Source organism: Tursiops truncatus, chromosome 18, assembly GCF_011762595.2.
Source record: "Tursiops truncatus isolate mTurTru1 chromosome 18, mTurTru1.mat.Y, whole genome shotgun sequence".
In the NCBI taxonomy this organism is placed as follows: Eukaryota; Metazoa; Chordata; class Mammalia; order Artiodactyla; family Delphinidae; genus Tursiops; species Tursiops truncatus.
In genome coordinates this window covers 2,481,427-2,493,526 of record NC_047051.1, presented here as the reverse complement: position 1 = coordinate 2,493,526, position 12,100 = coordinate 2,481,427, and the positions used below count along the sequence as shown (strand labels likewise).

The window sequence follows — 12,100 nt, the reverse complement described above, 5'->3', positions numbered from 1 at the left end:
TACTGGTGTATTCTGTGAATTTTTAAATGGAGATAACGCTGTTTTATCTGGAAGCAAATGGAAACACAAAGACGCTGGGGTATTTAAAAATGTTTTTCACGTAACCAAGTGGATAATTGCAAGGCAGAAATGTTTACAACTCTTAGATTACATTTTTTTTAAAGCAGACTTTTCACAGGTGGAAATCAAAAGCCATTTTCCCAGAAAAGTCCAATGAAAATTTTCATTAATTATTCTCCACCTCATAGGTGATAGTGACAACCATTCTTTAAAAAAATTTACTCTCACAGGGATAAGTAAGATTGCTGTAGATTCAGATGTGCTATTAAAGATGGATTAATAATCTTCTACATATTCCACAGGCAGCATAGTGAAAAGAATTGGGAATTGTTGCTCTAAAAATGTCCATACTATACAGTAAAGGTTGCTGATTTTATATTTGTGTCAAATAGTGTAAAAGTTATTAATGTATTCTACTTGCCGAAACTGACACGATCCCAGAGCCAACATCATCTCTCTCATTGGCTTAGGAAAAAAGAGCTGGCAATAGTTTCCTGCTGGGGATGGTGACAGCGTCAAGGACCCAGAGCACGTGCCATGATTTCCCTGATGGAAAAGGTAATTATATCCAAAGTGGAACATGGAAAAGCCAGGGGTGTGTACAAGGTCTGAACTCTCCAAATGGTTTTGATTGAGCACCTTATCTGAGATATTTTGATCAACACAGGACATGTACAGTTATTTGCATCTTATACGTATTTATGAATATATTACATGCAGAAGGTTAATATATTACTTAGATTGTAAAACACAAAGAGAAAATTTTAAATGAATGATAGAAGTGAACATAAATAGAAAAGGTATTGGAATGGTGATGTGAGGCTCTTTGTAGACCCTCTCTCTAGGAAACAATCAAAAGTGAGTGGTGAAAATTATTTTAAAAACATTTATTTAAAGTCTCTGGAAATTGTCCTGAGGGTATACAGTACATGGAGAAACATTCATTCATGAGAATCTACTAAATCTTGCTAAGAACAGCAAGAATCTGGGTATTCGGTCTAGGACTGAATCTGCGCCACCCCGGCTCAGTGTGGTGCGCTGTGTGGCTGCAGCCAAGATGACGGCCTTCCGCTCCTCCAGGTCCCAGTCTGCGTTGCTGGCTTCTCCTTGGAAGGGGCAGGCCTCCAGCATCCTCAGCCCCCTCCCGCAAGCTGCAGGCACAAGCTTTATTCCAGGCAGGTGTGGCCAACAGGTCTGGGACTTCCCACGTACCTAGCCACCACTCTAGGGTGGAACCTCTACCCCAGGTGTGGCAGGCCAAGGATATGGGGCCACTACTGTCCCCATCTTGGCTCCCTCGTAGGGAGCAGTTCCATACTCGGAGAGGAGAGGAGACTAGGGGCTGCAGTCCCTAATCAGTGCCCTAGTTGTAGGGTGGGAGGTCATGGTGAGAGAGGAGGCCACTGTGCCCGCCTCCAGCTCTGGAGCAGTGGGGCGAGGTTCTGCCCGGGGCAGAGGCAGGCTAAGCAGGGAGTTCCACAGCCCTCCCTGAGGAGATGGATTTTATTTGGAGGAGATGGTGGGGAAGGGCACTCTCAGAAATGACGGAGAGCTTGGTAATACGCAATTGAGAAGAGGCTTGTAGCTCCATGATAGCAAAGAGCTCAGTGGTAGACTAGCTAGAAATTTAACAGAGAAAAGCAAGGATAAAGAGAGAAGAATGCTGTGGTAAATAGAGACTCCATGCTTAAAGAGCGCATGCCACATCTCACACGCTGCAGGACCCAGGGCAGAGCAGTAACTTGGAGGGAGCCTGGGTCAGACCCACTTGCTGATCTTGGAGAGCTTCGCAGAGAGGCAGGAGGTAGCAGCGCTCAGCCTGCGGTGAGGACTCTGCAGCAGCCATTGTGCAGAGCTCATCCCACCACGAGGATGAGGTGTTGGTAAGCGCCGTTTTGAAATCCTCCCTCTAGTGCCAGAGCCCAGCCCCACCTACCAGCCGGTCAGCACTGGTGTCCTGGGCTGCCTCAGGCCAGGCAGCTGGGTGGGCCCAGAACCCAGCCCTACCCACCAAGGGGTGAGAACCAGCCCTGGAATGCCCTGGGCCCTTGTCCCGCCCACCTGAGAGCTAACACCAACTCCAGGACCCCCAGGGTCCTGCAGCTGGAGACCTCAGGACGTGGCCCCATCACCAGCTCCAGGACACCATGGACCCTGCGGCCAACCACGACAGGACTGGCCCAGCCCACCAGAAGGTCACCCCCTCGTGACTCAGCCCCACCCGCCAGCAGGTTGGCAGCGGGACCAAGACTCCCCTGGCCCTGTATCCAGCCGTGCCAGGACTTGGACCTGCCAACCCACGGCCGGCTGGCAGCCTCTGCACAAGGCAGGGCCTGGCAACCGACTGGAACAAAGGTCAGACAAGCCTTCTAGCATGCCCACAGTAGTCAGCCTGCTACAAGAGAAGGGCCCGGGCAGCCCACATAGGAGGAAGCCGTACAGCATAGAGCTCTGGTGACCATTACTGAAATGGAATCGATAATTTTAAAAAGCCCAACAAACAGAAGTCCAAGACCAGATGGCTTCACAGGTGAATTCCACCAAACATTTAGAGAAGAGTTAAGACCTGTCGTTCTCAAATTATTCCAAAAAATTGCAGAGGACAGAACACATGTTTTGGAACACATTCTATGAGGCCAGGATCACCTTGATACCAGACAAAGATATCATAAAAAGAGAAAATTACAGGCCACTATCACTAATGAACATAGATGCAAAAATCCTCAGCATAATATTAGCAAACCGAATTCAACAGTACTTTCAAAAGCTCATACACCATGATCAAGTGGGATTTATCCCAGGGACGCAAGGATGGTTCAGTAGCCACACGTCAATCAGTGTGATACACCACATTAACAAATTAAAGAATAAAAACTATGTGATCATTTCAACAGATGCACAAAAAGCTTTTGACAAAATTCAACATCCATTTATGATAAAAACTCAACAAAGTGGCTCTAGAGGGAAATCCCTCAACATAATAAAGGCATATATGATAAGCCCAAAGCTAATATTATACTCAGTGGCTGCATTTCTATACGCTAACAAGGAACTACCAGAAAGAGAAATTAAGAAAACTGTCCCACTTACAATCATATAAAAATTAATAACAAGGAATAAATCTAAGGAGTTAAAAGACCTGTACTCAGAAAACTATGAGATGCTGATGAAAGAACTGGAAGATGACACAAACAGATGGGAAGATATACTGTGCCCATGGATTGGAAGAATTACTGCTGTTAAAATGACCATATTGTACACTGACCCAAGGCAGTGTACAGAGTCAGTGCAATACCTACCACGTGTGATGGATTTTGATCTGAGACTAGCTTTTAAGTGAAGCCTGCAACACATCTGTCCTGTTGTCAGCTACCAATATTTACCAAAAGGAATCTTGCTGCTACCGCTGCCAAGAATGCCTTTTACTAGCTGCTTGACCTGGAGCTAGTATTCATTTTAGTATTGTAATCCTTACGTACATGTGTTAGAACCAATCATTTACTTCTAATCTATAAATTTAGTCCAGGTTTAGAATTAAATTGAATTCTTATTGCATTTTCCATCTTAGTCTTTCATGGTTTAATTAACTAAGCAGATTTAAATATATATTTTAGTCTGTCATTTCTAAAAATTACCTTCCACGATGTGTTAAGAATTAAATAATTACTGTCAAGTTGCTGCAAAATTAATTGTTACCATTTTAATATAACCACACAAAACAGGGAAAAGTTACTGAGTCTTAAAGTGCTTCTTAAAAATTTTAGTTAAGAGATTCATCAATGCTGACATCTTAATTTTATTCTACTCTTCAACTGGTGCATTTATTTTTATGTAATTATGAGCTGTCAAAGGTCCTTTTCATAACAACAGGTTTTATTTGCTTCACTGAACTTAATGAAATCCATGTGCATGAGGGAATTTTACAGATGTATTTAAATTCAGTACCTGAAATTCTTGTTTCTAATGGTGTCTAATATTTTAAAATATGTGGGCTTTTGAAGAAAGGAAATCATAGAATCACAAGAAACAAGTTAAAAGATACTAAAGAAGATATTTAGTAGATTTTGATAACTTCAACTGGTTTTATACTTGCATCATTTTAATCTCTTGTATAACTAATTTAGCCGTAACATTTCCAGAGAAGATTCTGCAGTCTTCTTTGGAAATATGTTCTGTTGTCAGAAAGAGTTTTCGAAGAATTAACAGGTTTGTTTTGGCTCCTGCATCACCTTAGAGGAAGCGTTTGGGTCATTCAGTGTCTTCCATAACGCGACCACTCACGTTAAACGTTCTGTGAGTTTTAGACCAATCTCAAGATTTGGGGGTTCTGAGGAAGAGATACTGTTACGGAACGCAAGTTCATGTGCCCAACGCACAGTGAGGCCAAACAAACTGAGACGTTGGAGTTTGGAGCAGAGGAAGGTTTATTGCAAGGCCATGCAAGGAGATGGGAGGCTCCTGCCCCCAAATCCTCTAACCCTCTGAAGGGTTTCAGCAAAGCATTAGGTGAGGGAGGGAGGCGGTTAGTTGCTGCAGACTTCTTGGTGTAGGATCCTTTGTTCTTGCAGCTGTCAGGTAGGTCAGGCCGTGATGTTCCTGTGACCCTCCAACCAGACATTCTGCAGCTGTGCCTCTACATGAATAGACTCTTAAAGGCCAGAGCTTGGAGAATGGGCTGTCCTTTGTATTTCAGGCTCTAGGCAACGTTCTTTTACAAAAGGTGCAGAGCCAGCCTGACTAAACAGAGCCCAAGGGTTAAAGCGAAAGGAACAGATCTCACATGGAGTCAGAGTCGTTCTTCCCTGTTGCAGCACCTGTGCAGAGTGTGGTCCTCCTGCCGCCCCGCACCCCGTCCTGCTCCTCTTCTCCCACCTCTGTCCTGCCCTCTCCCAGTCCTCCCTCGACTCAGGGTTCCAAATACTTGTCCCTCCTTGTGCAGATCGGCGTCCGCTTGCTTCTGGCACCTTGGCTCTTCTACTGCGGCTCCTCTCCTTCTCTGCACGAAGCATCATCTGAGCACGGTCCATCTTACTCCAAGTAAGATCTCGGTTAAAAAACCGAGATAATATTTGTTCCTTTTACAGTTACCTTATGGCAGACTTTTATTTATTTATTTATTTATTTTTTTGCGGTACGCGGGCCTCTCACCGCTGTGGCCTCTCCCGTTGCGGAGCACAGGCTCTGGACACGCAGGCTCAGTGGCCATGGCTCACGGGCCCAGCCGTTCCGTGGCATGTGGGATCTTCCCGGACCGGGGCACGAACCCGTGTCCCCTGCATCGGCAGGCGGACTCTCAACCACTGCGCCACCAGGGAAGCCCCAGACTTTTATTTTTTATATTTATTTATTTAGCCACACCTCGCAGCGTGCAGGATCTTAGTTCCCTGACCAGGGATCGAACCTGTGGCCCCTGCAGTGGAAGCTTGGAGTCTTAACCACCTGACTGTCAGGGTTGGTTTCTCACCCTTTCTCTTCACTTTTTTTCTTTTTTTAAAAAATATTTATTTTCCTATATGGCTGTGTTTGGTAAATAAATACCAAATATTTATTTATTTGGTTTAGCTGTGGCACTTGGGATCTTTCATTGCAGTGCGCAGGCTCTTCCTTGCGGTGCACGGGCTCAGTAGTTGCAGCAGGCGGACTTAGTTGCCGTGTGGCATGTGGGATCGTAGTTCCCCGACCAGGGATTGAACCTGCACCCGCTACGTTGGAAAAGTGCAGTCTTAACCACTGGACCGCCAGGGAAGTCCTATGGCAGACTTTTCTATCATCTTCACATTTTCACTTAATTGGATAGATTAAGCCGTGTTAACCTTAGCAGCAGCGTGACTTTTTAGACCAATATTTATTTCTGTGCCAGTAAACCCGTTTCTCCCCCTCCCCTCCCTTACCTCCCTCTCTTCTCTGCGCCTCCCCCACTTTCAGCAATCGCGTGATATTGATGATCTTCCTCACTTTATACATTTACTTTGGCCACTCGCATGCCTAGGCTATCACTTTTTTTTATTTTAAATATTTATTTATTAAACAACCCATACATTGTTAGTATGGACATCGTGCAAGGTTAAAACATATTCAAACATCAAGATCCACATTCAGGGCTTCCCTGGTGGCGCAGTGGTTGAGAGTCCACCTACCGACGCAGGGGACACGGGTTCGTGCCCCGGTCCGGGAAGATCCCACATGCCGCAGAGCAGCTGGGCCCGTGAGCCATGGCCGCTGAGCCTGCGCGTCCGGAGCCTGTGCTCCGCAACGGGAGAGGCCACAGCAGGGAGAGGCCTGCGAACTGCAAAAAAAACAAGAAGTTCAGATAAGGATTCTTAACCTGGGATCTGAGAATTGGACTTCAGTATTCTTTGAAATTCCTAAAATTGTAAGCAGAATTCTGTGTAAGTGTGCATTTGTTTTGACACTGTCTATAACCTTTATGAGTCTCAAAAAGATTCCTTGAATAAGAAAACTTCATGGTCACTGTGTCAGATTCTCCTTCAGATACCTTTGTGTTCTAATAAACAGTTTCAAAACAATGTATTAAAGTTTTGCAGTCTCTGGACTGTGCTAGAAATTTGGAAAGTCATATGGCTTAGCACACTGGAGCAAACATGAGAGGCCCTAGAATATTTTAAGGAGGTATAAGAACATGATTACATGTGCTCACTCACATATCTATAAACTTAAGACATAACTTAACTTGAATTGGAAGTCACAGGGTTTCTTGGCTATGGGATTTCAAGCTGTCACGCTCTGTAATATGCAACATGTAAATTCGGTGAACCTAAAACTGCTTCACCATGAATAGTCATGAACAGATTTCAAGAATAACATCATCATTTCATATTAAAACCATAGTCTCAAAGGTTCATTAACTTTAATGATGAGAAAACTCTGAATTTGCTCAAACTCCTGTAGCGTGTTTTAAAATTTTACCCTTTTGCTCTTTACTGGTTTTGAAAAAAAAAATCATTTAAAATGCTTTGGAATAATCTGTAATAGAATAATAAGGACTTTTTGGATGGAAGAAAATAGGTATTTTATAGTTTTCCTGTCATTTCATTGGCTTCAACTTTAGTGATTTTAAAAAAGTTTTCCTTCTTAAACTTTTATGAACATTTAAACTTTGATTTTATATCTTCAATTAAGTAAAATTAAACAAATAAAGCAGTACCTACTACATATCAAAAATTGTGCCAGCCAGGAGAGGAAAAACAAAGAGAAAGACATGGGAAATTTCTTAAGCGTGAGTTGAACAACTCATTTTGGAGTGTAAGGAAATGAGGTGGTGTCAGATTTCCCATAAGGAGTTTTTAAAAGAATCTTGTTAAGATTTTATGCACTGAGAAAAAGTAAAGTGAGAAGCATACGGAGTATGATTAGATTTAGTTGTTGCGTATGTTGGTTTTGGAGTGTACAGTGTTTTAGAGAAAATTTTGTGCTGTTCATGGGAACATGGCTGTGAAACAATTTGTTATTACTCAGCTCTGTCTTGTTAGATAAGTTAAAGGAACGGTACAGATATTTGGAGACCTAACTTGGATCCCGTAACGTTCTCCTTAATCATTAAAGACGGGGTACTAACAGCAATGAACACGCAATCTCTGAGGGAATGGTCGCTGTCACATCCAGTGTTGGCAACCTCCATCCTGATGCAGGTCCCTCAAACTCAGGCCAGTCTACCGGGTCCTTGGGGCCATAAAGAATCCAGTCCCTTCTTTTCCAGTTTTGCCCTTTACACTTAATAAATTGGGTTTGCTTTACATTTTAAAGTGCCTGGTATGGAATTCTCAATTTAATTGGATCATGAGGTAGGGGTAGGTGCACAGGGGTTCCAGTTTCTCCACATCCTTGCCAACACTGTTTTTTGTTTTGTTTTGTTTTGTTTTTGACAGTGGCCATCCTAATAGGTAAGAGGTGACATCTCGTTGTAGTTTTAATGTGTATTCCTCTAATGATTAGTGATGCTTACCATCTTTTCATATGCTTGTTGGCCATTTGTATATCTTCTTTGAAGAAATGTCTATTAAAATATTTAGCCCATTTTTTAACCAGGTTGTTTTGGTGGTGGTTGTTGAGTTCTTTATATTTTCTAGATATTAATCTAGATACGTGAGTTGCAAGTATTTACCATCACATATGTGAGTTGCAAATATTTATCAGATATGCGAGTTGCAAACATTTTGTCCCGTTCTGTAGGTAGCTTTTCACTCTGTTTGATTCTTTCTTTTGCTGCACAGAAGTTCTAAAGTCTGCAGCTGTCCCATCTGCTTATCTTTGCTTTTGCTGCCTGTGCTATGAACCTTCTTCTGTATGTCTTTGTACACAGATGAATGCGTTTCAGTTAACTATGTATCTGGAAGTGGATTTGCTACGTCATAGGGTATGGGCATGCTTTCCAAAATGGTTTTGCCAGTTTACGACTTCGCCAGCAGTGTTACAGGTCTAAATCATTCCACATCTTTACCAGTACTTAGTTTTGGTTATTACGTGTTTATTTAGCCACTCTGGTGGTTGGGTATCTCATTTTGCTTTTAATTTGTTTTTGCTTAATGACTGAATATTTTGAAAACTATTTCATGTAGAGTGACTACTTAAGGCGTTTCCCCGTTTATAAATTAGGTGATATTTTTTCCTATCAATTTTTAGGAATTCCGTATATACTATACTCTGAATATGATTCCCTTGAACAGATATATGTTTTGCAAATGAATTTTTGGTTTTGTTTTTTTTTGCCTTTCACTCTCTTAGTAGTGAATTTTGTTGAACAAAAGTTCTTCATTTTAAGAACTAGATTTTCTTTATGGTTAATGCATTCATGTTCTGTTGAAGAAATCTTTGCCTGTCCAGCACCACGAAGAACTCCCCCTTATGATAACTCCTAGAGGTTTATTGTTTAATATCTTTAAATCTGTGTTCCATCTGTCCTTTTATGTATGGTATGAAGTACATAGTGGGGCACTTTTTTTCCGGAATAGATATCTAGTTAATCCACTTTCACTATTGCAGAGAACGCCCTTTCCCCACTATGGAGCACTGTCCCCTCTGTCATAATCAAGGGACTGTAAAGGCAGCGTCTGTTCCTGGGCTTCCTGTTTGATTGCACTGGTCTGCCTTAGTGACCACTGCTTGCTCACGAGTCTTTGTATCTGGAACTCTAACCTTCCAATTTTGCTCTTTTTCAAAATTGACTTGTCCCGCCCTTAATTTTTACATTTCTGTTTCTACGCATGCACGTGTACACACACGCCTGATGAGATTTCGATTGGGATTGAATTACATTTATACTTCATTTTGGGAAAAATCAACTTAAATATTAAGTCTTCCAATTCATGAATGTGGAATATCTCTCCATTACTTAAATCTTTTCTTTCTCTCGGTGTGTTTTATCCTCTTCTGTTATGGGTCTTGCTTATTTTTTGTTAGACTTATTCCTAGGTATCAGTTATAAATTATAGTGTTTTAAAAATCAAATAATTAGCTAATTGTTGCTAGTATATAGATACATACAATTGGTTTTTCGTATTTATCTTATACCAGAAGCCTTGCTAAATTCTCTTACAGCACCTAATATGTTGTCTTTAGTTTACTGGATTATCTAAATGTACAATCTTATGATCTTCGGATAAGGATGGCTTTACTTCTTTTTTTTTTTTTTTTTTTTTTTTTTTTTTTTGCGGTACGCGGGCCTCTCACTGTTGTGGCCTCTCCTGTTGCAGAGCACAGGCTCCGGACGCGCAGGCTCAGCGGCCATGGCTCACGGGCCCAGCCGCTCCGCGGCATGTGGGATCCTCCCCGGACCGGGGCACGAACCCGTGTCCCCTGCATCGGCAGGCGGACTCTCAACCACTGCGCCACCAGGGAAGCCCCGACTTCTTTCTTTCCAGTGTATAAGCTCTTATTTCTTTTCCTTGTGCATTTTCTTGGTAGGGACCCACGTAAATCCTCTGACTTTGTTCTTTGAGGTTGGTTGGACACTGGACTAGGTTCTAGAAGAGAGACCTTATACACCAGTGCTTTCCATGCTTAGTCTCCCTTCATCCTCTCATCAACCTTAGTGATAGATACTAAGTGTTATTAGCGTCACTAGTACCATCCTGTAGAGGAAGAAACCAGACTTAGAAGAGTTAAAGTGCGAACACGATGAGGAATGGCTTTCCTTAATATTCTTTCCCTGCAAATACGAAGAAATGCTGCATGAAATATAAAGATTTTCCAAATACACAGCCAAGACCAAAAAAAAAAAAAAAGAGCCCCCAAAAACCTAAATGAAAAATAGGAAATTCTCAGTTGCCAGAAAGAAGGAGGACCCCAGACCTAGGTTCTGAGTGCGGGCTGCACCGCCGTGGCCCCTGGGTTATCGCTCCTGGAAACAGACCCTGGGGCTGGGGCAGGGGCTTCAGTTCCTACATAGAGTGAAGTCAGCGTATAGGTTCTACACCAGATTTTGAGCTGGGCTTGAGCCCCTGCCTAAAACCAGACTCTGGTTAGGAAAATGGGACTGAAGTACATAAGTTTGTTCTAATTCCCACATGAAATGCTCAGACTTCATTTATAATAATATTATTGTCCCGAGTTCTGAAGGAGGCAGTCTCAGCAAGAGTAGTGACTTCTAATACTTAGGTCACCCGGTTAGGACACGGCAGGGTCCAGGGTCGCTTCAGAGCTGTGCCCCACCTAGTCTGTGTTGACCCCTGTCGCATTCCACAGATCCCTGTGCCCCCATTTCCTGCTGGGGGGCAATTTCCCCAACAAGAGAAACTCCTACCTCAGGAAGATGATTTTTCCAGGGAGTGCAGAGGCTGACGTTCTCAGTATACATCGATTGCTTTGGGTAACGGAAGGCAGGTCTTATGTATACCATCATCCCATGAGCTTTTTTTTTTTTTTTTTTTAATCTTTTTAAATTTTGTTTTTGTATTGGAGCATAATCGATTTACAGTGTTGTGTTAGTTTCAGGTGTACAGCAAAGTGATTCAGCTGTACATAGAGATGTATCTATTTTTTTTCAAATTCTTTTCCCATTTAGGTCATTACAGAACATTCCATGGGTTCTGACAGCAGGTACGCTTGGGTAATTCAGAACTCTGTTCAGATGTGGGGCACGACCACCACCTCGTGTCCTTAATCCTTATAGGCAAGCACAGTTCTGAGCTTTTCTATTCTAGAATAGATCTGCCTATTCCAGAGCTTCCTGTAAATGTCATCACACAGTGTCTATTGTTTTGAGTAAAGGCATCTTTCGCTCAGCATAATGTACGTGAGATTCCTTCACGTTGTTACGTGTTTTAGTAGTTTGTTCCTTTTTATTTTTGAATAACATTTTTCATTGAAACAATTTGTTTTTCCATTCCCCTATTGATGGACACTGGCTTCTTTCCAAATTTTGTCTCTTATGAATAAAGCAGTTACGAATGTTTCTGTACAGATCATTCTGTGGTCACATACTTTACTTCTCTCGGGTGAATACCTGGGAGTAGAATTGCTTGTCGTGGGGTAGGTGTGTGTTTAGTTTTTTAAGACACCATCTTACATTTTTCCAGAGAGGTTTATCATTTTACGTTCCTATGCCTGATGCATGAGAGTTCGGATTCCCCTCATCCTCACCAACGTTTAGTGCTGTCAGTCTTTTTAATTCTAGTGGGTGTGCAGCTGTATCTCATTATAGTTGTATAAGCATTTCTCTGATGACTAATCGTGCTCAGAAATTTTTCACGTGCTTGTTGGCCGTTCATATATGGTACTTTGGGAAGTACCTATTCAAAGCTTTTGCACGTGTTTTGTTAGACTGGCTTTTATTATCGAGCTGAAGGCATTCTTCTATATAGCGAGCCTTTGTCAGATAAACAGATATTTCCTTTCAGTATGTACTTTCTTACTCATTTTCAATAGTATCTATTTATAAATTCGTGAGTAGAGTTTTTCATTTTGATAGATTAATTTTTTCTTTTACGGCTTGAAATTTCTGTGTCCTATTAAATAAACCTTTCCCTGCCTCTTAAGTCATGAAGATATTCTGTTACGTTTTCTTCTAGAAGCTTTGTAGTTC

The 12,100-nt window shown here is 42.1% G+C and overlaps 1 long non-coding RNA gene across 11 annotated transcripts in view; it reads left to right on the top strand.

Moving 5' to 3' along the window:
- The window catches only part of LOC109550265 (uncharacterized), a 219,975-nt gene that overhangs the window by 1,316 nt on the left and 206,559 nt on the right, over positions 1-12,100 (top strand). For 10 of the 11 annotated variants that reach the window (XR_012327505.1, XR_004523020.2, XR_012327506.1 and 7 more), the window contains exons 2-3: positions 531-618; positions 5,000-5,097. This is a non-coding gene — a long non-coding RNA (uncharacterized lncRNA). Of the gene's footprint in view, positions 1-530; positions 619-1,781; positions 1,944-4,999; positions 5,098-12,100 lie in introns of all 11 variants that reach the window. The other variant, XR_012327502.1, reaches the window with a different exon arrangement.